This window comes from Pezoporus flaviventris, unplaced genomic scaffold (assembly GCF_033815535.1).
Source record: "Pezoporus flaviventris isolate CSIRO_AGI_PZ_B2104156 unplaced genomic scaffold, CSIRO_AGI_Pfla_v1 ptg000020l, whole genome shotgun sequence".
NCBI lineage: Eukaryota > Metazoa > Chordata > Aves > Psittaciformes > Psittacidae > Pezoporus > Pezoporus flaviventris.
In genome coordinates this window covers 571,287-595,500 of record NW_026892568.1, presented here as the reverse complement: position 1 = coordinate 595,500, position 24,214 = coordinate 571,287, and the positions used below count along the sequence as shown (strand labels likewise).

Here is a 24,214-nt window from a genome sequence, read left to right as displayed (position 1 = left end):
TTTGGTCCATCCGCAGATCATCAGGGGTAAGAAGCAGCGAGAGGATGGGGTTTGTCCCTTTCCAGGGCAATAGGAACAGTAACATCAAGGCCCTTATTCTGGCAGCAGTGATGATTAGGCATGGACCAAAAGGATCCATCGCCTGAAGGATGACATCCTTCACCTGGTTTCTGAAGCACTTTCTCAGGTGGATAGCAGTAGTACCAGTGCACTGGAAGGGCTCAAAGGGATTCTACCCTTTTAGCCTCCAGTTCCCTACCCCACCTCCTCATCTGCTCCCTGTCCATGCTGCTGTAGACCTTGATATAGGCTGTATTCCCCAAGGAATGTAGCTTTTATCCCATTCCAGTAGCTCCAGATGTAGTTTGTTGGTGAGGACTGATGAGATTGGGTGATAGACAACCAGAGAACGGTGCTGGGGTGTGTTGGAACTGCTGCTGTGCGAGTGCATCTACTTGAACTTCAGGGCTCTCAGTGAAAGCCTGACTCTGCAGAGCTCTCCACTGGAAGAAATGACCAGCTCTTGTGTGTGTGCATCATGTGTGTGTTTGTGCACGTGCTCTTTTATCTCTGCACTTAGGTCCGGACTCTCCGATTTGATATGCAGCAATGCAACGGGGGGACTTTAACAGACTGGACTTGGAATTCAAGAAACCTTGAAGGGAAAAAGTGGTTAGAAACTAAACGAGAAACTTCCCCATCTCTTCCTTTATCTTCTTACTCTAGAACTGCGCCAAAACATTCCCTTGACCAGGTTTTTATAGCCAATAGATTAGAACTTTATCACACACAATTCAGGGAGATTGCTCAACTTCCAGAGGTGCAGCTGAGCCCTTGGCCCGTGGATTGGCTCAGGGGTGTCTTGCCATCGCCGACCGCCCATCAGTTATCACCAGCCACCAGTATTTGCATTTCAGGGATGCCGGAAGAATGGCAGGGAGATTAACAGAGGCACTCCTTGGCTTTTCAGAGTCAGGCAAATCCTTTCCCTTTCTGGCAGTGCTTTGTGATTGGCAAATTGCAATATGAGCTTATCAAACAGTGATTAACAATAGAGGACTTCCGCACTCGGGAAGAAATAAAGTAACAGGATTAGACAGGCCATTGCATTCCAGGGCTGGCTTTATTCCTTATGGTGAAGATAGGTCTATGTACCTTAAGGGGTTTCTCCAGCAGAACTGAGAAGTGAACTCAGGAGTCTGGTCTAGCAGATCTGTAAAGGGGAGTACCCAACAGAAAGTGTCACTCTGAACTGATGTCCAGGAGGGGCCGCAGCCATGGTCTCCTCAAGCTGGGACATGATGCAGAAGTGCAGGCAGGGAGGAAAGGGCTTTTTCCACCCTTCTATTCCATGATCTGATTGAATTCAAGTGTTTTTCCAGCACTGGCACGTTACCAAGGCTCTTGAAGAGACAGTAATGGCTTTTTTATCCTGTTCATAACGTACCTGGAGATGGGCTCATTTTGTAATCCTGACAAGGTTTCTCTGTACAATTCCCGGGCTCCATCTACTCTGGGGTCAGTCAAACCTTTCCTCTAGAGAAGACGGGGATCTGAGGTTGCTCCAGTGACATTAGAACAGGACGGTGGGTTTATAGCTTTAGAAGACCTGTCTCTCTGCACAGATAGTGGAGATTCTCATTTTCTTTGCTTTCCAGTGCAGTGTAAAGTATGAAGGCTCTTATCTACCTGCTTGATACTCCATGGCAAGCAGCAAGACATAAATCTGTTATGGTCCAGACAAGAAGTAGGTAACTTCTGCTTCCCTAATTGTACCCATCGCTGTACCATGCACATCTTAGTCTGCAGCAGTGGTTCCCCTCTCAACCCTCAGCTCTTTTGCTCTCCTCCTCGGCCTGAGGCTCTGCTCTCTGTGCCATGCACTGGCCTTGTTGCTGCAGCAGCGAGGGACTTTCTCGAACATTTCTCGGTGCATTTCAAACTGTGAAGACTGTTCTTGGCTTCTGCCCTCACTCCTAGGCCCAAACAAAATGTTTCTCAATGGTGAGCTGTCATTAGAGTTCAGAGAAGCAGGGAAAGCAGATCTGATTTCATATCTAATTTGCTGTAAAATGAGAGGCAGGGAAGAGAGGAGTCCTTTTTAATTAGAAATAGGTTGCTCAGCTCCTTTAGCCAGCGCAGTGTTTCTCTCCAGTGTAAGAGCTTTCATGCGTATAACCCAGCCCTTGCAGTTCCAAAGAGTGGAACATTATAAATATTGCTCTCTGCTCTGTCTTTATTCTTATTCCTCTTCCGAGTGCTTTGGATCTCTGCCATCCTCCTGATCGCCAGACACGTGAACACTGAAGGGGAAGAGGAACAGAGGGCTAAAGCCTCTCCTCCTGTCAGGTACCAGTTACTGGAGGATGTAGAGGGAGAACAGAGGAACTGTTAGTTCCCACTAACCTCATCTTTTGCAGCATGTCTTCCCCCCATGTCATAGAGCAAGCCTACTAAAGCGTGGGCTCCTTTTTCCCTAAAGAAGCTTGGGACAATGTCTGCCTGTCGATCGTTCTAAGGATGGAAAGGCAAAACTGAAAGAGACCAAAAAGAATCCCAACGTAGCAGAGAATGTTCTTTAGTGGTTAACGCAGGCTTGTGCGGCTCTCACCGGGACAGTGAACGCCCAATTCACGTATCTGAGGCACATCCCTTCCCATCTACCACTGAAGAGCATTCATAAGCAGAAGCAAGCAGCCAGGTTGCCAGGGCCAGAGGGCTCTGCGGGCTCTTTTCCTGTGCAAACACTGAAATGTCACGGGCAGATTTAACCCCCCTTCTTCAGAGCAAGGCCAGGCTCCATCTGTGCCAGAGCCACCGAACTGAGGGCTTGGGCATCGGCTCTCGTGTTGTGACATCGGTGTGTCTTCAAGTGAGCCTGCACTTCAGGGTCTCTCCGTGGAAAAACAAACCAATAAAACAGAGATTTGCAAGAAATTATCGCTGTTAAACCCGGGCTACTTTTTCCTCCCCCAAAACTGGGGCTCAATTAATGGCAATATTTATTTGGGTGACTTGCAGATTGTGCCTCTGACCAATTAGCTCCATCTCAATGTTCTATTTCTTGCCTTTGAATCAATAAACAGTTCAAGATTTCCTGGAGTCAGAAAATGAACGGCAGTGCCAAGAGCTGTGGGTGTATTAAAACCATACCTACAACAATAGCCTCAACGAGGGAACTCTGCTAATCACTCCCTTGTTTGGCTGGGTGTCTGACAGAGGAGCTCGAAAGCCGAAAGTGTATAACACCCCCAATAGAGGAAACCACAGCTTACAGAGCCCATGAAAAACATTTACTAACCTCCAGGTACCCTTTGTTCTCTATCCCTCCTGACAAGCACTTTTCTTCAGCACTACATACCTTAGATGCCTGTGCAATAAGGTTTGATTGCGGGGCTTATAAGGTGGATGGAGATGAGTGAGTCATTATCTGCCATTTATCTTTCATTTAATGAAAAGCACAAAAGCATCACAAGAAACCAGGACGTGGCGTTCCTTTCTGTAATTTGGCTGAGTTATTCCAGGCCAAAATGGTGTTTGTTTCCTTTCAGAGCTGAGCAAATCAGACCAAAACTCATGTGTGCCTGCGCACACAGGACTTTGCATGGGAGGAAGGAGGTAAAACCACCCGACGTGGACCGCTTTGTGCTGGCGGATGCTGCGAGGGCAGCACCTTTGCCCCGCGCTGAGGGGCACAGCTAAGCTGGGAGGTCTGCTGCCTCTGCTGAAATTGGATTGTAAAATGAGGACCAGCAACAGCAACGAGGTCTACCTCTCGCCGTGCTGACAGACCCAGGCTCTGCCCGGGAAGCTGTTCCAATCTGGAAGCTTTATGGCCATGTTAACATGGCGCCTCTCCACAGGACTTATTAGTTTGGGCGAGGTGCCACGTTAATGCAGCTAGAAGGCTGCTAGGCTGGAGCTGGCTCGGATCCGGACGGCTTGGAGAACATGTAGGCATGCTCTTTCCCTCTGACATTGTTAGCTCCATTACCACCCAGGCTGATAAACTCGGAGGCTTACTTACCCCGTGGAATGTTGTACACCTCATTCAGGCAGCTCAGTTAGAAGACTAGTCACTGCAGGTCCTTAGGCTGGTGGGAGCAAAGGCACCAGGGGGGTCCAAAAGCGAGGTGGGTTTGGAGATTGCAATCTCCTGTATCCTTAGTGGTCCTCCAAAAAGCCCTCTACTTAATTAGTCAAGGCACCTCATTTTTGCAGGTCTCCTTAAGGGAAAACCAGCAACAGCCAGTGGTGGGGCAGCTCAGAGAGCTGGTGCTGATGGCATCTTGGATTGGGGTATGACACAGATCAGAAGGGACACCAGGCTGAGAGTGAAGATCCTCTGTGCAGGTGAAGACCAACATACATTATCTGAGCTGTACAGGTCCTAGCATTGCAAAAGGGGAGAGCTTCTGAAAGTGAGATCTAGTTGAGACCCAGGATATGAAACAAGGAGTTTTCTTGCAAGGATGGACAAAGAGAAATCCAGGTGACCCCAGAAAAACAGCAAAAGGAGAACATCTGAGTTTGGCAATGGAGGAGTTAAGATGCACCAGAACAAGTCAACCGTATCAGTGACTTGAGGCTGTCCTGCTTTATCATGCCTATGAAAACAATATCCTTAAAAAAAAAAAAAACAAAAAATGCAGCAGAGAAGTCAGTGTTGCATGGTCCTTCCATCCACAGGCGTGTGCTGGCTGGCTCTTGGCTGCTTCAGAGGCATTTCCATGCAGTAAGGTCGACGTGTCGTTCTCTGCTTAGCACTGCCTCCAGCACCTCGCCCCCACTGCATGGCCCGAGCTGAGCTGTGGCTGTTGCCAAGCATGTCCAGCATCCCTCTTCACCGTAATGCTGCATTGCAGCCATGCTGCCGGCCGCCAAGAAGAGAAACCCACGATGGAGGAGAGGAAGGTGATGGAATCATTGGGACCTGGCATGTCAGTGCTGCGCTGACTTGGCAGTGGTCAGGAGAGCCGTGGCTCTGATTGCAGCCATGCCAGCTGCCTGTTTCAAGACATAAATCACTACGGTGTGCCCCACAGAAACTGCTGTCACTCACAGGAGATTTTGCAACTCTCAGAATTACTATATTTTAAGTTCTTTTGGGTTTTTTTAGGTTTTTTTTTTCACTGGGAAGTGAAACTGAACTCGGTTCTGTAAACGAAGCTGTTTTGTATTTTCCCCTGTGACAGCTCTACAGCCTCAGGTTGCGATCGCATCAAATCATCCAAGCTAAGCAGCATGCGAGCTGGTCACTGCTTGAGTGGGTGGCCTCCAGCTAGAATCCAGATGGTGGTAAGGATTAAATCATCCCTGTGAAACAGCACCGAATTAGTGTCCTCTTTCGGCACGGTGGGACTGACAGTTACTTACAGCCTTCAGACACGCTACTCCCCTGGTGCTCTGATTGCTCCCAACCCCAGCTAATCCCATTACTTCTCACAAGCCCAGTGTGGGTCCGGTTCCGAGCTGAAGCATTTTGCACCTATTCAAACCAGTGTAAGGGATGAGCCCAAGTGCAGAACAATAGTGGATCAGGGCTTTCGTTTTCGGTTAGGAGCTGGCAGATCAGCAGAGGTGGCTGAGTCTGGCAAACACGATTTGGATTGCTGCTGAAGTATTTCATTCCTTTTCCTCACACAGCCTCTGTCTCCCGTACAGAGACACACATCCTAGACCTTGTTGCCCATTAACCCCTAGCACTTTTGTCCAAATCCCCAAAATCAGGAGGGCCCCTTCTTGTGGAGGTGAGAGGAGGAGGGCCAGGGGAGCACGCTTACATGCATCAAAACGCAGTTCTGTCCTTTCCCCTGCCGAAGCGAACGGATGCAAACCGGGCAGGCAGGAGCAGCCGGTCCAAGCGTTGGAGCATCAGCAGGGAAAGCGGAGCCAAGAAAGAACACATGGTGGTTGTATGTTGCAGTGACACTTCAAGAAAAATCGCTTTGAGTCGTGAGCCTGATCCCTGCGGCGGGCACCCTCCCAGCTTTCCTGAGTCAGATGTAAATTGCCTGAGGAAACGTCCCCCTCCTGCCCCTCAGCCCGGCACCGTTCCCCCATCGCACACACTCTCCCTCTGACTGCACACCCTGTGTCTCAAAGCGCTTTTTATTGTGTTTACAAATTATGAACGTTCAGCTCAGTTAATTATGAAAATATTGGGAAGTCTGTGAGGCTGGCTCCTGGATGGAGCCGGGGCAGAAAGCCCTTGAAAAATGAGCCGCTTTCTCTCTGCTCCCTATTGCCAATGGATTTTGTTGTTCTAGGGTATGACTCCGCCAGTCTGCAACAGCCTCTTTACAAGCTGCACCTCCGGAGGCCGGCCTGGCACTGGGATTTACTCTGCCCAGCGTTAGTAGGAGGGAGAGGGGCAGACAGAGGGGTGGCGGGAGGGATGCAGTCTGCTTTCTGTTACCCCATCTAAATCTGTGCGTGGGCCCAGGGCCAGATCTTTAGCTGCAGGACTCAATGGAAACACCTCGATTCACGCTGGTTTAGTCGCTGTCCCCACTTAACTTCGGGCTCTTCTAAATCTGGAGGTTTTGGGTGAAATGCCGAGGGCTGACAGATCCCACTGAGAGGGTTTTTTGCTGTGGTCCAGTTCTCTTGGGCAAATCTTGCTCTGTGCATTGATAGGAGCATCGGGAGAGCCGAGTCCAGATTTGTCTGTGGATCACTGCGGATTTCACGTTACTTTGCGAGGAAGAAGGGCAGGTCCCGCAGAGCTGACTTCTGAAGCCAGTTTAAGTTATTCCAGCAGCAAAACTGACCTATTGCTCTGAACTAATTTTCTGTATTTGCCTGGTATAAGTGAGAGGAAAGGATATTTTCGTTCTCAGCCTGTTCTCAATGCAACAGCAGGTTTTTTTCATCAGCTGACGTTGATTTCAAAGGAGTTACATCAGAGAACACAACTTAAAGAGTATTTTTATTGCTTTACCTCTTTCCTAACCTCCTCTAAAGAAAACAGGGGTTTTTCTTTTCAATATTAGCAAAGAGGGAAGAATCTGTGTAAATTTTTGATACATTTCTTCACATATGCAGGTAAATAAAAGAGGATAACATCTGTAAAGTGCAGCATATACAAAGCTGATCCATTTTCCTTGCATTTGAATCCCATGCTGTGATTATACATTCAAATATAATGCATAAAGCCACATATCTTGAACAGTATGAAAATTGATCAGTTTTCTAATATGTAACACATGGTTTGGACACTTTTGAATATGTCAGAAATACCCATGTTGTCTTTGCTAAGAAAAGAAAGATTTTGATGACAAATTTGGAATGTACATTATGTTTTGCTGGGACTATAGGTACCCTGGTTGGCTTTATCACTTATTTCACTAAGACTATTTTTACATGTTAAATAAATGCCAGTTCATTAATAGTGGTTGGATTTAGCAATGATAGCCATGTATCTCAGCACAGCTAACATTCATTATTCCTTTAGGAAAGGCAAGGTTGTGTGCTTGTGCCCATTGAGTGCCACTGAAGACGACTGGCTCCTGGTGGTGCTCTGTGAAAATCAGGCTGGTGGCAGCTCCAATAGCAGGTCAGGGCTTAGAAAATGAAAGGAGAATCTAGGCTCAAGTGATGGAAATGCAGCTATAGTTAAATTCTGAAGTAAAATTCTTTTTCATCAAGTAATACAAAGGTCCATTCAAAGAGACAATGGTCCTATTAGAAGATATTTTAAGGTCTAGAGGGTTTCATAGAGAACTAAATTACCTATCAAAAAGAATAATCATCTGGTACAATCAGAACAGCTGACATTAACCTTTTCTAGGGAGAACAAATCTGACTCCAGTGTACATAGAAATGCATTTGGAACGTTTAGGAGACAACTTCCTTATCTAACTGAGCAGTGACTTCTTGTGCTGAAAATCACTGTAATTCCAAGAAAAGCAGTGTATACACCATCCAAGAATTCATTGCCATCAGATAATGTGAGGCCTTTTTCAAGTCAGTGCACACTGCAGTTAATGAAACCATTGCATTTAGATTCCTGTAGAAATATTTTGGTTTGAGTTTCATTTTCTTGATTTTTTTTTCCCCAAATTAAATCTTATTTTGGATTCATAAAGAGATTTCGAATGGATTTTTTCAGTCATTTCTCTCTTTCCACAATGAGAAGTGTATTTAGCTGAACCAAGGTTAGGCTGAGAAGTTACTGAACCAGTTAGTCTTTAAGTAACCGTGATGCTGTCAGTATCCTATGAACATTTCTGATGAAGACCCATGGCTCACACCATGGTAGCTAACATCTTAAACCATGAACGATCTTTAAGCCTGATAGAGCTAAAAGTGGAGTTCTGGCCTTCTTCTGGGCTTGTCAACAGGTCTGGAAAGCTCTTTCCATCAGTATTTTATAGAAAGCATAAGTGGTGTCTTCCTGCAAGAATTCCTTCTCATAATTTGTGAGGCTTTCAGGGTTGTGTGTACATTTGCTGGCAGAATTGGTTATTAGTGGTTGGGCTTTTTGGGGTAATATATGTCTTTGCTGTGTGTAAAAGTGTCCAGGTATTTTGTGGGTTGTTATTATTATTATTAGTATAAATTATTACACTTGGGTGCATAATGTTCATTCCAGTCCAGGCACAGTTATCAATTTGCAGTTTGTGTGGGATTAAGGGGAATTCTGCCTGCAAAGTCAGTTTAGCAGGGAATAAATAGACCTGGTGCTATAATTGCTGGCCAAACACGTACATGCTCCTGAAACTGAATTGCAGTGGAGAACACCTCTCCTGAAAGTACTATTTGGACGCAGTGTCAAAAATACCAGCTTGGCCCCATTATTCCAAAGCTAAATTGATCCATATGATTGGAGTATTGCCCAGATAGGGTTTTTTTTTCCCCAAACAATCATTTTGAAATTCCCATTATCAATACACTAATGCATGTTGAAGGCTTGTTGGGTCTGACATAGGAAGTGATGTAATAAGGGAACCCTTAGTACTCAAACAGGAAACGTTTTCCTGGAGGAATAGTGTACTTGAAAACTGCAGATTACAGTTTAATATTAACCAGATTTCTACATTAAACATGATTTCCGAGAACAATTTGATTTTTCTTTCTTTTTTCCCCCCTTTTTCTTTTCCTGCTTCTCCTCTACATGATCAAACCTGCATCCAACCACAAGCGGCTCCTGGAATGAGCCCATGGCTGCCTGCAATTTAAATGTCAGCCTCGGCAATGGCAGAGCTGCGTTGGATCTCTCCCCCAGCCTTTGCCACTCACTACTTCCCTGTCAGTCTCAATCTGCCTCTGATACCCACACATGTCAGTAAGCCTCATTCTGTCCACCATGCCTGGTTAGGTGCGTTTTGCTTCAGGGGCATCAGAAGGTGTCCCCTGGGGATTTGGTGGTGTTGCCAGTTAATACATCACCAGCACCAGCTGATGGGGCAATGACAACACAGCAGCACTGAAATCCAGTTGGATTTATGGAGACAAATGGCAGAGTGCATAATGGCCAGTGCAGTGTGAGGGACAGAATGAGGAGAATTAACAACTGCACAAATAGTGCATTTTCAGGACTGACTGGCTACCTGCTCCTTCAACTGACCACTACTATTTGTATGTATTTGTTTATGGTCTAGGAGTCCTGTTCGTGAGCAGAACTGATGCCAGGCTGCTAAACAGAGCAAAGAAAACGTTGTCGCTGTCTCAAAGAGCTTCCAAGATCGAGTGCCATCCTACACAACCCCCAGTACCAACTACTGTGAGTAATATCACCCTTCCTGCAGTGTTTGGGTGTCTGCGTGCTCCCAGAGGCAGGTTTCCTTTCTGCTCCCTGCAAAGATCTGTGCCAGGCAGCCCTTCAGGCTGAGCCAAACACAACTCATTTCACCATCTCCTTCAAAAGTCAAGTCAGACCACGTTGCCGGTAGCAGGACATGTTTACCAGGTCTGTAAAAGTGATGGGTCTAAATATAGCACCTGCTGAAATGGTCCTTAAAGAGGGGAAGGAAAAGGGATGGTGTGGCGGGGAAGAAAGGTGATGCAGAAGAACCTTCTGACCTAATGCAGTGTTTCTCTGGAATTGTCTCATTGTTTTCCAGAGGGTTCTCCAAAATGAAACACTTCCAAGAACCAAAGATTTCAAAACTAAGGAAATCTCTGCCATATGCCATAGAGCCAGATGTGTATTCCGCATGGGAAGGTTATTTATTGAAGCAAAGAACATGGCTGCTGCAAGCTGATGATCGGTGGCATCAGTTCTGCCGGGTAAGTGCTTCTTAAAACTCACCTGGCAAAACCACTCTCTTTTGGAGTAAGGTCTTCAAAGGTCAGACACCGCAGGGTGGCATTCTGCCCTTCACCTCTGCAACCTGCTGCTCTGCAGGCTGAGGAACATGATGGTGGAGCAGGAGTGGAGAGGCACACTTCTCTATGTGGATAAGAAAGGTCAATCTCAGCGGCGAACTCCCACACTTGGCACTAGGAGTACTGGAAAGGGGTTCAACAAAACATATGCAGCAAAGTGCCTTCCCTGAGCTGCTAAGGATAGAGGGGCTCCACTAGAAATGGTCTCCTGCATGCTTTGAAATGCAAGTGCTTTGTTCCTCGCCTGGTTTGAGATGGTCTTCTCACATAGAAGAATCAAGAATCGTTTGCCAGCCAGAGCTGAAATGTAAACCAGGATCCCCAAAGAGCAGTTTGACAATGTAACACTAATCCATCCCGTTTCTGCTGATACGATGCACATGGAGAAGGAGGTTAACCACGCTGATGCCTCCTGCGGTGGGCAATCACTGTAATGTAAATTGTGACCTTCACACAATTGCTCATTGGAAACATTTACATGGAGACTAAATCCCTCCCAGGTTGCATGATAGCACAAGCTTTGTTTTCTTAGGCTGTTGTTCCCTATTTGGCACACAGTACAAAGCCATCCAGGGGCTGTGAAATCCATGAAGCACAAGCTCGGACTGCCCATGTGCTGCCAGCATAACTGACAAGCATGCAAGGAAAAGGCTCCTTGGGCTGCCAAGTCATGTAGCTTTTGAATGAAGTGGCCTCGCCATGAAAGAGCCTTGCTTTCCTGGTCAGCAAAATCCTGATCTGCCATGAAATTCTCCCACCTACATTGGCCTTCAGGAAAGGAGCCCACATGGAGGCTCTGGCCCAGGCCTGTTGTTCTGTGCCAAACTAAATCCATTCTGTAGCTCTTCTGAATGATACTCTAGGCACAGGCAGCTGGTAGAGGGCAGTGGGAAACCAGAGATGAAAAGCCATGTTGGAAAAGGGGAGCCCAAGTCCAGGTAGTGTTTGGTACCACAGACAGGTAGTGGCCACTCTTTGCTGGCTTCTGGCCACAAACTGTTGTCCTGTACCTTTGAGGCAAGAAACTCAGTGCAGTGGCTGGGGATGTACTAGAATGTACAGGAATACACTGTATTAGAAAGGCACAGGAATACAGGAATAAACTAAAAAAGAAAGAAAAGGGTTACTATGAATGTTATGTTTTAAATCTCAGGCCCAGTGATCCAGAAGGTATACTGGGACACTATGGTCAGAGCATCAGCTGAGATTCACCCACGGTTTGGGGTTTACTGATGATGGAATACATCTGCTTCAGCCAGTGGCAGGTCAAGATTCATGTGGAAATTGTGGTTGAAGTCTGTATTCTGATCCCAAATGATACATGGGAGTGTTCCCTGCCCTCCCCTCTCCAATTTAGTCCCCAAATCTGAAGGCTGAGGCATGTTTTGATCCATCTAGCCACAGATTTGATGCTCTTTTACAGATGCAAGAACGAAACCTGAATTTCATAGAAGGAAACAAGAGTTTTCATGGCTCCAAGGGACCTGCTGAGAATACCTCCCATATTTTGGGACAGACAACAGACTCCCAAGAGAGCCTGAAAAAGCAGCTGCCACCTTTGGTTTTTACTCTGAACTGGATGCAGTTTCATAATCCCAGTCTGTTCTGCTCTAGTTTTAGGTCTGTGGCTTTGGATAACCACCTATATGTGCCTATTTTCCTTCATTAGGTGTCAGGTAACAAACTGTTCTGAAACAGGGTGTACCAGCATGGGAACAGCAGGGTTAGAAATCAGTGCCAAGATGCTCAGATGAATTTCTTTATCCTCATCCTCGCGCTGGCAAGGGTAGTTGTTAAATTCAGCTAATTAGAGAAGGTTGATAGAACAAGTCTGTAAGTGTTGCAGTCGGGCTCTCAGACACGGTGCGTGTGTACTTTCTACATGCAAAAGAGCTTGGGGAGTTTCTGTGTGTATGATATGAGGCTCTCTTTATATTAAGCCTTTCTTGAACATAAACCTCACGAGGGAAGTGCTTTTTATACTTCTCCTGTCCCCAGAACCTCAAGATAAAATTAAAAATGCCAGGACATAAATGACCACCCTTGGCTCTGTTTTGCCTCGTTACCAACAAAAATACTGGTATCAGTTGGCATGAATTGGCAGCGTTTCAACAGCATCCTTTGAACCAGGCCAATCCTCCAAATGACAGGCTGGTTCCAGATATATTTTTAGCCAGAATACTCTGTGGCACATGTTGCTGTCTTTCTGGAACCATTTATAGTTTCTGCAGTATCATTTACTACCATTTTCTCTAATTGTGTTTCCAGGAGAGCTGTAAATGTACACTTTTGCTACAGGCACTGAGCATAAAATAGGAAAGAAAGGAGGGAAGGTCAGAGCAGTAGATGAGTCACTGTGCAGCAGAAATTCACATCTACAGGTCAACACTGGTTTTGTCTGGCAATGCAGAGCTTAAGCATCCCCACTGATTGTGGCCATCAACCCATGCAGAGTGACAGTGTGTGCATGGATTTGCTCACACATTGCTGTGCTCTTGTTCATGTGCTTCAGTTGCTGGAGACATGAAGATAGGGACAGAGGATAAATAGGGAACCTGGTGCTTCCCAGTGCTGTGCTGCAACTCTGCCAGTGTCCGTGGCGAAAATGAACTAATATAATACATGGAAATGATCAGATCACCTCTCTCATGGCATTCTGTATTCTTTTGTGTTGCACTTTGTCACCTTCCTGATTCCAAGGGGGGTCTCAAACTGCTGCTAAATGAGACCAGCAGAATATTGTAACCACTCTGAACACACTTTCTATTGGTATAAATGACCCTGCAAGGAAAGGAGTAATGGAGAACCCCGTTTATGAACTTTGTTTGAGGTAACTTACTCTGTGGTTACTTTACTATGGATTTTAGTACACCTTGGTGAGCATATAGGTTTTCACTGGATAACATGATCACAAAAGCCCAAACAATGAGGCTTGTGGTTGTAATTATCAGAAACACATTTATGTAATGCAGTGGAGAAAAGTTTAATCTCATGGTATTAAATGTGTGTATGACTCTAAATTCATCAAGAAAACACTGTAAGGGGTGGAAAAAGATACTCCTTCCTCCCTCTTTGAAATCCCTGAAGGAAAAAGAAAGCAAATTTGTGAGGGAAACCTCAGCCCTAACACAGTATCAAAGTGATGGGAAATCCACATCTACAAAATCCATGGGATCAGAGGGACCTGAACATTGTGTTCCGAGTAGCTCGTGTTCTCAGAGGGAAAACACAGTCTCTCAAAACCAAACTTCATTACTATGAACATAATTAGCTTCTTTTCAGCAGATTAGCCAGTTATCACATTGGAAAGTGCTGAAATCCTGATACCCCCAACATGCCTCTCCAGAATGGAGGTGCTAAATCTGATTTCTCAGTCTGGGATTGCTCAGTTTGCAAGTGATACCAGCAGGAATTACCCAGACATCTTTAATTTCTTATCTTTCCTAGGTACGAGATGCTGCTTCCTGGTCCTGTCCAAGGGATCCAAGGAATTGTCATTGCTTTCAGGGGAATAAAACATAAAGACATAAAAGAAAGGCTTCCTTATTCCAACCGCACATTGGTGCTGATCACCCCACCCTGTCCCAGCTGGTGATGATTATTGTGATTGCCAACAGTTGCGGTACCCAGGGCTGGGTCCTGCTCTCAGGTGTTTCAAACTGAACAGAATTTGCTGGAAATGAGGTTGGCAAGAGGTGCAGTGCCCAAAGCTGGGCTGCAGACAGCACCCCAGGCCTGAGTTTGGGGGTGAAGAGGCAACTTCCTTCCTGGAGCACTACGGTTTGCACTATGGACTAGAGGTAAGAGGTTCTTTGTGCTGTTTTGTCTCTCTGGTAAAGACCAGTGGTTCCCTGTGCTTCAAGAGATGCAGGTGTTTTGGTGTACGTTGCCTTGTAGCTTTGGGTGCAGCAGTTGCTTTGGGATGTGGTTCTGGCCATCCCTTTCAGTCTGTTTAGAACCCTTCTACAAACTCATCTCTATCTGAATGGAAATAACTGCTTGCTTGTTTCAGAGTAGCCTGTTTAGTGTGTTCATATTGCTTTTGGGGGTGGCTTTATCTCAGGAGCTGCTTAAAGCTCCCCTGTGGAGATTCCCCATCATCTGTATTCAACACAGTATTGTAGAAGTGTGTATCAAGTAAATTCATGCAAGAACAGCTCAGGTTTCCTTGGCTGGTTTTCAGGCTCCAGCAGGGCGAAGATGAGTTTAATGATACCTGTAGCAAATGATTTCTGAGCTTGTCTTTGTGGTAAAACATTGTGAGGATATTGAGGGGAAAGTCACTGCCTCAGTATAAATATTTTCATTGGAGCTAGCTGGGTATTATTATGAATTGATAAGTTGAGGACGTCATAGTGAATAGCAGTGTAATGTTCTGACAAAATGTTGTATGTCATCTGACACCCACTGAATGCCTTTATGGTCACGTGTAATATTGGTGTTCTTTCATTCCTTCACTCTCATTCTTTATAAAGGTTCATATCTGCATCTGTGCCTGGCCTGGACAAATTATCATTGTTGAAAATGGTCCTGAATGGTAAAGGATAATTGTGTCATTGCAGAAGGGGGATGTTACTCTTGGGGAGCTCAGGGTTATTGCCTATAACTCACACTATGGGGAAACATAATGCTAAGAGGTGATTTTGCTGGAGCTCACCCACTGGCAGTGCTATGAGCTGTGCCTGAGGTGGGACTTGGCTACTTTGGCTCTGAAGAGGTTACCTGTGTATTGAGTATCAGTGAGTAGTTCTTCTGCAGTTTTATTGCATTTCCTCATTATGCCATTGCTTGCAGAAGCAGATGGGTGATGGATTGGCCCAAGTGACCTTACCAAAAGGCATCACTTATTGTTCCAAGGCTTCATAGAGCTTGCAAAAACACTGCTCAGCTACCTGTGACAGAGCCAAAACTCTCATGCCCCCCCAGCTCCTCCTCTCCTGGCTTCATACAGTAAATCCCACCTGCTGTGGAGGTCAGCAAATGCTTGTCTTGAGACATCCACTGATGGGGAGCTGCAATGTAATGGATTTGAGCTGCAGATTACAACTTGTTCTTGCTGCTTTTGTTTGCTCGGGGTATTTTTCCCCACTGCTTCTCTATTGATACATGAATCATTTGGTATTCCAGAGCTTATTCTAGCATTTGCCAACACTTGTGGGGGAAGAAATCACTTCATCTGCAAGTGGAATAACAGAAATTATTCTTATTGTTTTATTGGCAAATAAAAATATAATTTATTAGCCAGCCAAGAGCAATAAGACCCGAGTGCACTACTACAGAGTAGCCCATTAAGAGCTTTTAGTACTAATTCTGTCTGGGCTTACGTTAGTTAATTAAAAATATAGAACAACAACATTGGGCCTGGCTTTTCAGAGGTATTTAAGTGTCTAACCCCAAGTTATTTCAATAGAAATTAGGCAATTCAGCCTCTTTTGAGGCTCTGGACCTCAGCCCAAGTTCTCAGATGCTATAAGCACGTGCAGCTGCGTTGTTCTCGTTGAGGTTTGGTCCATTTACTTGAGCATGTGATGAGGGGCATGGATGGAGCCGATTATTCAGTTTATCTGAAGGGACAGGATGGGTTTGGGTTCTAACGTATCCAGACTTGTACAAGGCTGTGGAATTCCTGCTGTAAGGAAGTGTGTTTGTGCAGCAAGTGGGTGATGGGGAGGGAGAGGGCAAAGGGTTTACTGACTTGTTTGTTCATGTGGTCTAGTTAAAGTCTGGTAGTAGCTGACAGCTGTGCAAGGGCAATTAATGAGGAATCTGTGATGCATTTGATTCTCCTGTTAAAATATCCTATTTCTGGTGTTTAACGTGGCCGGGTTCTTGGGCCGTGCACTGAATTATCTCTGTTTATACCTGCTGCCAGTTAAACTCTTAACTTCTAAATAAACAGGCTGCCATCGCTCTCTGGCCTCAGTTTAAGGCACCCAGGCTTGTTGTAGCAATAAACTGGACTGAGAGAGTTTGCTGGGTGGGAAACAGCCTTGGTCTATGAGTTTGAACCTGGGAGGGAGATAGCCATTTGGATGTGAAGGGTTAAAGAGCAGAGTGTGCTGTGTCTTTGCTGTAATACCTTATGGTGTGCTGCAGGAGCTGAGGAATCCTGCATAAAAAGGGGGCTGTGTGTCAGCGTTTAAAGGTGTGAGCATGTAGGAGTGCCCTGGGTGTGAGCACAAATAGGTGCCATTATTTAAATGAGATGTCCCATCGTGATGGATCTCTTATAATACAAAAGATTTTGCTCTATTAGCATAAATCCAGGGAGTCATGGGAAGGCTGTGGCTTCTCTGATTCTGTACCAGTGGGGATTAAGCAAGCTTTCCCTTCAGAGAGGGAGAGATGGGACAGTCGGATGCTTTTCATTCCTGTTCCCTTCCAACCCCTGCCTTGGTCTGATCAAACCCAGTAGAACCTGAGCAAATATCGATGCCTGTGTTTGATCTGCTGAGGAAGGGCAGTTGGCTGCACTGGGACCCTGGAGGATCATGAATTGCAGCACTTAGGAAAATGCTTGTGGGGCAGAATGAGTAGGAATGGTCCTTAGTGCCAGAGTGAGAGATGGGAGATGCAAGCTGCGCTGCAAAGGAGATGTAGGGACTCATCCAACCAGCCACTAGAATTAGTCCTGCTGCTCCCATTTAATTCATTCTCAGTTCATTTGAAGGAAGCAGATTCTGGTTATATTTGCCCTCTGTTCCAGCTGAGGGGCAAACAGCAACTGACCATAGGCCAGAAAGGATTTTTCTTTCTCTCTTTCTTGGTTACCCTAAAAGTAAAACAGTGAAAATAGTAAAGCAAACAAGAAGAAACGATCTGCTGGGGTGGAGTTCTTCCCTTTGCCATCACAGAAATTTCTTAGCAAAACACCCTGGAACTGTTTGACATCCATTTGTGGGATCTCTATAATTAGCATTAATAAAAGGACATGTCAAGTACACCTACCTTGCCAGCCGCAGATGAGTTTTTCACTCTCCCCCTCTCAATGGCTTTAACTTGTTCTTATGATTGGCATCAGCAGGGAGATTATAATTAGTGATATGCATTTAGTATGCATAGTGCCTGTTTGTTCTGTAGGTTATGTATATATCCCTCCAAAACGGCATGTCTGAAGTGGTTCATAAAAGCTTTATAGTCACAGGCAGTCTAAAAGAAACATAAGAAGAAAAACTACTGTCAAAAGGAACTTGGAGCAGTTCTATGGAAAATAAAGCAGATGATAACTACAGGGAGAGAAAAGGAAATGTGAATACATGAAAACTAACTCCCAATATTCCAGCCTTCAGGAACTTCACAGGAGTCTTGAGTCATGTTGTCCCCAGCACTGTTTTCTGTTTGCATCGGCATAAGAGGAGGTTGCTCTACTAGATTCTTATATTAAACCCCATTATTATACCCTAAACTTTGCTTCAAAACTGGGCTGGTTTTGGAGGGGGGTGGATGGCAAAGCAACATGAGGATAAATCCATCCTTTTTGCATGTGCATGATGAGGCAGGACGCATTCCTCTTGCTGCACTGCTGCTTGTTCAGAACAGAACCCGGAATTCCAGCCGCTTCCAAATGCAGGGTTTCCTCCAGACTTTCTCTGCAACCTGACAAGCAACTGCCTGGTACCCGAGCACAGGTTTGCAGCCCCAATGTGTGATAAATCAGACCTTTCACTCGCAGTTTTTCCTGGCAGCAGCGCTAGAACAACCCTCTGAATAGCTACTACTGCTGAAGGTTAAAATCTGGCTCTTGGCTCAGCCCAAACCTGAAGTTACAGTCAGCTGGTGTTTGGCAAAGTGTAATGTTCTGTAACCTTATCTTTTTATAACAATCATGTTTATTAGTATTATGCAGTGCATTATAGGGCCCCTCTCTAGAGCCACGGTGCTGTGTCTGTTGCAGAAGGATGTGTGCTTTAGGTAATCGGAACAGTTTCCAAACAGCTGTAAAACCAGCCCAGGCAGTGTGGTCCAGGCTGGAGACCCTGCGAGTGCTGCTGCTGGGTGCCTGCAAGTGCCTCAGCCACTGCTGTCTTCTCTTGGGCACTGTCTGTAGAGATATCACTCCTTAAAGGACCTTTAAGGGGACACCAAATTGCTTCCTTTAAGGAAGAGTAGAACACCAAAGCTTGGACTCTCAGATCATCCTCAGTCCATGCTCTTTCCTCATCCAAATCCAATTCCATTTGATAGCTCAATTTGGCCTGATGCATAGGATAAACTTAAATGTGCTTTAAGCTGAGTGCTGCAAATAGTTTTCCACTTGTTCCACCAGTAGATGCTGAGTTCAAGCCTGAGTTTTGACTAAAATGGTTAATAACTCCAGACATCTAAAGGTGCTTGCAGTGATTTAAGAGTTAATCGCCCTGTTATCAGCTGTTCCAGGAAGAAAACAGGGATCAGACTTTGCATCCCAGAGGTAGAAGGTAGCAAAATCCTGTCCTTTACCCTGGCTCGGATCTGTGTAAAGGTCTATTTCCCTAACCACCTGATAGATGACCTGCAAAGCTAACAAAGCAGGGGATGTTTCTCTAGGATCTCGGCATCTCCACCTTAACCACTTGCAAACACCTTTAATTGCTATGTGGGCATAATCCTATAGGCACGCCATAGGAGGAAGGAGATTCCTGTTGACCGTGGGTCCAAACTCTGATCATGGGCTATATAAGTCAGTAGGGAACAATCTGCAGTGTTTCTTGCATTGAGAGGACTGCTTGTTTCTGTGTGGGTTTATAATAGGGAGGCTTAGGAAAGAGATCTTTAGTTCATTTTGCTGTGTAGCAGCTGAAAAGGACTGCTGCCTTTCTGTTAGTAGTGCAGCAGAATAGCCAGGCTGGGCACCATCTTCCCTAAAATGTGTTCTTTTCAGTTCTGGGAATGGACATGAGGAATTGTCCTTTTTGTAGTCTTTAGCTCCATTTCTTGCAGCTATTTTTGCATCAAACCATCACATCCAACTGAAATCTGTCTGAATCCAAGTGTCGGCTTGAATAATGAGACCAGTGAATCCCTGTCTGCCTTACTACTATTGCTTGCTTTACTCTAAGAGCATGAGGGCATGCATCTCCCTGGGGAAATGAGGCAGCCCTTAGGTTTTGTGCCCACTCTCCCCTTGAAAGCACATCAAGGCATTGGTATCTTCTGGGCCATGGAGGGCAAGAAGGAGCCGATACTTGGGCTCACTGAGGGAGTTACTTCATTTTCTTCTTAGAAACTGATACATCATCACTTCAATGATATTATTTATGAAGGTTTTTCCCTTATTTTTCAAGCATAGAGAAAAAAATGTCTTGCCATGTTTTAGGAACAAAATGAGTATTTTACACACATACCAAGAGCCCTCTGGAAAGCACTTAAATTTACAAGCTGTTCCTGAATTTCCTGACAGTTGGCAACACTGCATCCAACATATGGGAAAATAGATCTATTGTAAAGAATATATATATTGCAGCTTAATCTGAGGGTGCTTTAGCTCAAAATAGTTTGAACAAATGCGTTACCTAATACATATTTGACCTGGAAAGATGATTTGAGGGTCTGAAAAGCTCTATTTAAAATATCAGGCACCTCCTCTGAATGCTCCTCAATAGAACTCTTCTGAGGGTACCTTTCCTTGGTGGTAGTGGTTTAAATATGGGTATCATCTGATGTAGTAACATCATTGTGTATATCATATAGGTGGAGGATCTTGATCTTTAAGACCAGTGGCAGTTATTTGCTCTTCAATCAGGAGCTGGTTTATATAAAGAAGAGAATCACTTGTGTGTATGTGACTGCTCAGCTGTGTATGTTATTACATGCAGCTTGGATGTGAGGTAGTTTAGGACTAAACTACTACTTGCATGCTGAGGTGGCACTTTATCAATATAGTCAAAATTTATTGTATCTGATAAAGGGTTGTAGCTGAATTACAGTGAATCTGGTATAGAAAACCCATTGTTGTTATCAGTGGGTTGAAGGCGTGAAAGGGAATGGGATCTTTTCCTGCAAACTGCCTTTCAGTTCCATCCATGGATCTGGTGGGGATCCCAGGATGCTCTGCAAAAAGCACAGGGAAGGTGTTTGTGTTCTGCCTCAGTGCTTGCTGTTTGTACCAGTTCCTTGTGAAGCTTTGCAGCATGAGTTGGGTTTTAATCATGAGACACATCCATGTATTTGTTGCTCTGGAAATGCTGTATTTCCCATTTTGAAGGGGGGAAAAATGCTGTTTTGATAACTTAAAACATGGCAGCGCAATAAAGCAACAGCGTGAACAGCTGTTCAATAGAGAAGATTGCTTCACATCAGCTAGAGATGTGTTTAATTTCATTATTATCCAAATGCTGCCTTAGTGACAATACTTGCTGCAGTTTGCTGTTGCTGCAGGGCAGTCCCTACCTTAGGGTCAAGCACCCTGAGGGCTCTGCTGGGGTCCTTAGAAATAAATGTGATGGGATCCACAGCCTATAGAGTTTGGAATCGTGTGACTCATCCAATGTTGTCCAGGGCTTGAAGTCAATGAGGCACTTCCCATGGATTTAATCACTGGATTTCAGTGATAAATTCATTCATTTCAGGTGGTCATTGTATCCATCTAATGGTGACTTAAAACCAGAACCTAAACCTCATGGCTCCCAGGTGTTTGCCTTGCAATATAAGTTCCTGCCGTAGGAGGACTGGAGGTGACCTAAGCACCAGTTGTGTTGCATGACAGAGCACTCAAGCAGCTGGTTACAGCAGTGGGTTTAATCCTGTTTCACTTGTGTGGTCAAACAGCACAAGCTTTGAGGCCAGCTCATCCCCTCCTCCTGCAGCCTGAGCTCACCTCATGGACCACCTTACAGGAGCATGAACCTCCTGGTACAGGCTTGGAGAGGTGGATGTTCTGCAAGCAGAATGCAGCCCCATGCAGGGAAGGAAAAGCTGCACATGGAACGGGAGAGGAAACATTATATTGCTTTTGTGTGGCTGTAATGAAAATAAACGAGGGCTTCAATTTAAAGTAGTTCCTAAGAATGTGTTCTTTCCTCTGCCCTAATTCCAGAAGTGACTTGCAGCTCATTAGACGGAGGGAAGCCCACTCGTGCTGTGCTGTGCTCGGGTAAACAGCAGCCATCTGAGTCTCATTACAACAAGGAAATCAAATAAACACGGGGCCAGAAAACAGTAGTTTGGGTATGGCTCATTACAGCACAATGCAGTTAAGGTTTTCTGTGGAGGCAGTGGGATCAGGCAGGGTGTGAAGGGGATTCTTCATGTTTCTGTCCTGAACTTGTCCTCCCCAGTGCATCACGGGGAAAAGCAAAGCTCCTGCTGCTTGGCTCATGGCTTAAAAGCATCCCTGAAGCCCACAAGTGATGCTTTGCTGCAAAGCTCCCTTTATCCCCCTGCCCCAGGGTTCCTTGTGTTGGCCAGGCTCAGGGGAAATGTGGCATTTGCAATACGAGAGTGAGACCTCTGGTCTCAAGCTGCTCAGAGCCTGGTTGTATCACTGCAGTTACACCAGTTATAATGATGACCTCTGCCATCATCAGCAACTGCTAAGGCTTTGATCCCAACACCCCAAAGCATGTTTGAGTCTTGGAGCGAGCCTCGTGCTTGGATTGGTGGAGGGTGTTCAAGTTTAAACCCTGTTACTTCGGCTCTGTGTGAGGGTGATGTTGTTCCTGCTCATATCTTTCATTTCAGATTTGGGATTAAGATGCTTCCTCCCCTTTGTCCCGTTTCAGTCCATGCGACCGAAAGGGAAGAACGTGCCAGAGGGACTTGTTTAGAAATGAGGGGTTTTAATCAGGTTTATGAGAAGTTTTCATTCACTCTCCCACTTTCCTCCCTGAGAAGGCTCTGTGGGTGCCCTGGGTCTCAGTCAAAGGCAGGGCTGCTACTGCTCAGCAGCATTCCACATGGGCACATCTATTTGTCAACTACTTGCAAGCTCAGCCCTGTCTCATTCGCATTCTTTTGGTCTGCCTCCCAGCTCCTGCCCTGTCCCACCTCTCATCTTCCTCCCCTCACTGATGCTGCCTAATGAGAATAAGTGAATAAGGTAGTGAATACCACCAGGAACGGAGGCTGGCCACAAGCTTTTCCACATCTTAACCTTGATGGAATGGGCATTGCGAGTTAATTTTGTGCCTCGCCTTGAGTAAAGGCTTCCACCAGCTTTGGCTTCTAAGGTCATCCAGTAGTCCATTTCTTCTGCTGCAATTAGAAGTGCCCAAGTGCATCAGATTTTGCTGCTCCTGTGTGTTTCCTGTCTGCAGGCAGTGGATAGCCTGGTTTCACAAGAGGGATAAAGCTGAGCTTTCAGACCTCTGAGGTTTTTACCATTTGGATGAGCATCAAACTTATCTGGAGTGAACTGAAACTCCTTGTGGGCCGAGGAGCACTCTTTAAGAGCAAGCTGATGTTTCTCTTTTCAGGCTCAATAAAGAGAACCTGCTGAGACCAGAGATATTTTCTCTTCTCTGTGCACGGAGCCTCAGGAATTCAGAGATGACTTCTAGGAAGTCGAGGGTTGCTTCAGGGAAGACCAGGGCTTAAGGCTTCCCTGGGCAAATGGACGTTAGGGCTCCAGTGCATGAGCTCCTGGAGTCCCATGGAGACCAGGGATCTCCAATCTGCAGTTTCCCACCTCCCATAGAATAGACTATCTCCTTAAAGCCTGACTTGGCAAGGGTCAAACTGGTACGCAGAGCTCCCAACCTCACTAAATTCAATCAGGCCGAATGGTCTGCAGTCAGAACTTATCTCCTCCCAAAATAAAACATCCAGGAGAAGAAACAAATTGCTTGACACCTCATTAGCAATTGTAAGCAGACTCCATTTTCACTCCAGGGTCCCATTGCAGTGATTTGTGAGGTGGCTTTTCCCTACCTCTGCCTATCCCCTTAATGGGCCCGTGTTTTGAAGGACTTGGAGGCAACACAAGAGCAGCAGTGATTACTTGTGGTGCTCTGGGACACCGGTCCTGCTGTCTGCTGCTGCAGTGCCCCTCTACCTGCTGTTGTTTCTGGAACCTGAAGCCCGTCTCGCGTTGCTTCTGTGCATGTGTGTGGCTGATTAAGGGAACACAGTTGGCCTGGAATAAGATAACCAAAGCTCCTATGTCCTCCCAGAGCTAAAATGATGATTAAAGTTAACCAACTGACTGGGTGCTTGATGGAGTTGTTCCACTGAGCATCAGTGTGTGGTTATCGGATAAATGCTGTTGCTGCAGGGCTTGGAAAGTGTTATGGGCTGTGTTCTCGTGCTGAAAAGATGAAAGAAGAGGAATAAACCCCCCTCCTATAGTGATCAATTTGTTCTTTCTTAATTAAGTGTCCATCCTCATCCTGGTTTGATCCTACTGTGCTTCCTCCACGCTTCTGCCTTCCCATCTGGGCTTGAAACGCAATTCCATTTCAATTTCAAGACCTTTTTGTTGGTGTGGTTTGGTTCCCTATCCACCCCCAGCCCAGCAGGATGTGCCTCTCAGGAACCCGGTTCCATGCTCAGTCATCACTTCTGAACTTAAGCACATCAACAAGGACTTGGATAAACTCAGTGAGGCTTGGGAGGGACCCTTTGTTGCTGCATTGGGGTTTTCTTCATGCCCATTCCTCAAACCCACGTGTCCAAGCAGATGGCTGATCTCAGGCAGCAGAAAGGAGCTGATTTGGGAGCTTCCTTGAGGGAACATGCCTGTTCTAAGGCAGCAGCCTAGGAGGATTGCAGATGTTTCTGAGGCTGGTCTTCACCAGGTACCTGTCCTGCCAGGGGGAAGGAAGAAGGTTACTGTGTCCTTGGTCTCAATTTGACTTTAGAAGTGGAATGGATTAAAACTGGATTAAAAAGGAGAGAAAAAGCCTCATTTCTCTTCTACTCTGTTTTATTGAAGTCTCATCTTAAATTTTCTGTATGTTCAAAATTT

The 24,214-nt window shown here is 45.6% G+C and overlaps 1 long non-coding RNA gene across 3 annotated transcripts in view; it reads left to right on the top strand.

Annotated features, from left to right (window-relative positions):
- The window catches only part of LOC133270439 (uncharacterized), a 127,098-nt gene extending 113,850 nt beyond the window's left edge, over positions 1–13,248 (top strand). Inside the window, exons 4-8 of one of the 3 annotated variants that reach the window (XR_009743774.1) lie at positions 7,457–7,558; positions 8,602–8,655; positions 9,606–9,727; positions 10,068–10,233; positions 11,756–13,248. This is a non-coding gene — a long non-coding RNA (uncharacterized LOC133270439). The remainder of the gene's footprint in view (positions 1–7,456; positions 7,559–8,601; positions 8,656–9,605; positions 9,728–10,067; positions 10,234–11,755) is intronic. The other 2 variants (XR_009743773.1, XR_009743772.1) reach the window with 2 other exon arrangements.
- Positions 13,249–24,214: the final 10,966 nt, after the last annotated feature.